Below are 3,046 nucleotides of genomic sequence, written 5' to 3' on the forward strand. Positions count from 1 at the left end.
GGCGGTAGATGGAACAGCCTGCAATAACAACAACAGGGGGGTGAATCCGCTAAATCGAACAGCTCACGAGCAGTAAATTAGTGTTGAATAAACAATCGTTGGTTTAACCTAACGAAGTAGCGTTCAACGAAAAGTTATAATTGAATCGATGAGTTTACTACACGCGAAAATTGGTATTGAAGAAACTCTCGTTAGTTTTAATTAACACTAAATCTGTGCTTCTGTGATAATCACACGATTTATCGTTACATTCCCATCGTTTTTCATTTTTGGAATCGATCGCAGTTTGCGATCGCAATCGGCCACCCGATGGCGCCACATACCTCTCCAGCGGAACCTCCTCCGAGTTGCCAAAGTCGACGTAACGCACAGAGATCAGCTCGGTTCCAGCGACCACCACAGGGGGCGCCTCCGGCTTGGGCGCTAGCACGACGGCTCTGTACACCGTGCCGTCGGTCGCGTAGACTCCGGCGATAGCGGAGCCTGAAACAACACGCACACGCGCGTTAACGCCAGGTGGCGCCACCGCACACGCAGGAGAGCGTTCTGTCCACTGGGGGGCGCCAGCGTCAAAGAAGAGACCGAGACGCCAAACGAGAGTTTTTCGCCGCCGGGGCGCCACCGTACGAACACGCTGTGAATCTGATCGCCAGGGGGAGCCGCCGCACTCACCTGGGACGAGCTGCGCTGAGGATTCGATGGACGTCAGACCGCCGCGAGTATAGAGGGCGCTGAGGTGCTGACCAATCTCCTGCCAGCTGAGCTCAGACGCGCGCCGTCGAACGGGCTGTACGTAAACCTGTGTGTGTGAGAGAGATAGAGCGTGAGAGAGGGAGAGGGAGAGAGTGAGCGTGAGAGAGAGAGAGAGAGAGAGAGAGAGAGAGAGAGAGAGAGAGAGAGAGAGAGAGAGAGAGAGAGAGAGAGAGAGAGAGAGAGAGAGAGAGAGAGAGAGAGAGAGAGAGAGAGAGAGAGAGAGAGAGAGAGAGAGAGAGAGAGAGAGAGAGAGAGAGAGAGAGAGAGAGAGAGTAGAGAGAGAGAGAGAGAGAGAAGAGAGAGGAGAGAGAGAGAGAGAGACGAGAGAGACGAGAGTAGAGAGTAGAGAGAGAGAGTAGAGAGAGAGACGAGAGAGAGAGAGAGAGAGAGAGAGACCGGGTGAGAGACCGCGAGCCCGCCACTCCGTCCGAACATCGCTTATATTCTAATACGTATAGAGGTTATATGAAGGTCGTCACCTATGGCTACTGCGCAGTCGCCATTTGGTATAGAATCGTCTGCACTTCTTCGCGAAATACGGGGGGAAAGTGGAGCTCTGGCGGCATTGTCGTCGCAAAGATGTCGTCTAATGGATAAAGCATAATACAAGTTAAAACAAATGCAAAATAAACTTCAATGTAAGTACGTCAGCATTTAAAAAATATAATATTGCGCGTTTGTAATATGTAATGGTAAATAAATAAAATGTAAATATTAAAAAATATAATAAGTATATTATATAATAATATATAGATATATAATAAATGATAAATTATAATTAATTATAAAATAATAAAATATTAAAATAATAAAATAAATGTAAATATGTTTGCCGCAATTACGATAAGCGTTCGTTTCCTAATAGAGTAATGTCGGTGCGAAGTTTAATATGTTTTATTATATAGTTATAATTATTATTATAATATTATTATTTATATATATAATATATATAATATATATATTATTATTATATTATAATATCAGTATATATTATTATAATTATATTAGATATATTTAGTATATATCAGTATATAAGATCAGTATAGTATCAGTATTATACAATTCAGTATATATATATATATATATATATATATATATATTATATAATTCCTATTATTTTACTTCTGATATATTATGTAAAACCCTTGAAAATCAGTTCATTCGGTGTGTTGATGATAGAGATAACCTTGATTGATTTCCTACTAACGCGTGAAGTTTTGACGGCCTGCACAGGTTGAGTAAGAAATCAACGCAAGTTTATGCTGCTCTCTATCTGTGACCTAATATTATATGTGCAGCATTGTTATAGTTGAGTATTTGATAGAACTTGACAGCAACAGCAAAAATTAAGGCAAAATTTATATCTTAAATAATACTATATATCTTAAATTATTGACTTATTCTAAAATAATACTAATATTTACAAATCGGCTCATCATTTCTAAAAATCGTAAGAGCAAAACATTGACATAAGTAAAATCGAAGTTTGAAGTTAACTGCACGAATTTTAAAGGCGAGAATCTCCAAACGAAAAAACCATGTCGGCGAAGAAATCGCCGACCGGCCGACAAGAAACTGAATGAACAGACTGAGAGAGGTCAAAGTCACCTGAAGCTTCTGAAACGCGTCGTAGTTGCGGCCCGGGCGCGCGTACCTGCGCACCTTACTCGACGCTTGCTAGATGGGAGCTGCTCGCTGGAGATTTCGCGGCGCCGCACGGTCACGCCCGCATCCGCCATTCTCTCATCGGTGAGGCAACCGGGGTGCTGACGCACAGCCGCGTTTCTCTGCTCATGCCGAGCCGTCGTTCGCATTCCCGCCACGCCGGATGGCGCCACCGTCGTCGTTTTTCTGTGCGGCGCCTTAGAGGATCGGATTTAGGCGGCGACCAGTTTCGCAGCAATTCTCGAGGTGTAATGAATGTTCCCTTGTTTGCTGATCACAGAAGCCTTCGCTTGCAGGAAGGCGACCGGAAATCCGATCGCGTGGAGCGATCACTTCCGGCCGCATCTTGTATCTGGGATCGTTCCCACAGACGGTCCGAGATGGCTGACTTGACACGTTTCTTTCAAGTGTTTTCTTCCCCCCCCCCCCCCCCCCTTCTCTTCTTTCTTCTTTGCTTTCTTGACTGATTTCCAAGCTAGCGTCAAACGAGGCAACGCCACCACTAGGCAGCAAGGGGGAAGAAAAATTAGGAAGGGGGCAGAAAGAAGCTAAGAACAAACCAGAGTACGAAGGTGTCGAAAATGCATGAGAACGAGGAAGATTAAAAAAGCTAGCAGCGTAAAAACAG

At 44.2% G+C, this 3,046-nt stretch overlaps 1 long non-coding RNA gene across 1 annotated transcript; it reads right to left on the minus strand.

Moving 5' to 3' along the window:
* On the minus strand, window positions 1-795 carry LOC106819286. Its single transcript, XR_001395392.1, has 3 exons — window positions 673-795; window positions 324-483; window positions 1-18 (listed from the first exon to the last, which is right to left on the minus strand). It is a non-coding gene; the product is annotated as an uncharacterized LOC106819286 (long non-coding RNA).
* Between the last annotated feature and the right edge of the window lie 2,251 nt (window positions 796-3,046).

The sequence above is a fragment of the Priapulus caudatus genome, unplaced genomic scaffold (assembly GCF_000485595.1).
Source record: "Priapulus caudatus unplaced genomic scaffold, Priapulus_caudatus-5.0.1 Scaffold3099, whole genome shotgun sequence".
NCBI lineage: Eukaryota > Metazoa > Priapulida > Priapulimorpha > Priapulimorphida > Priapulidae > Priapulus > Priapulus caudatus.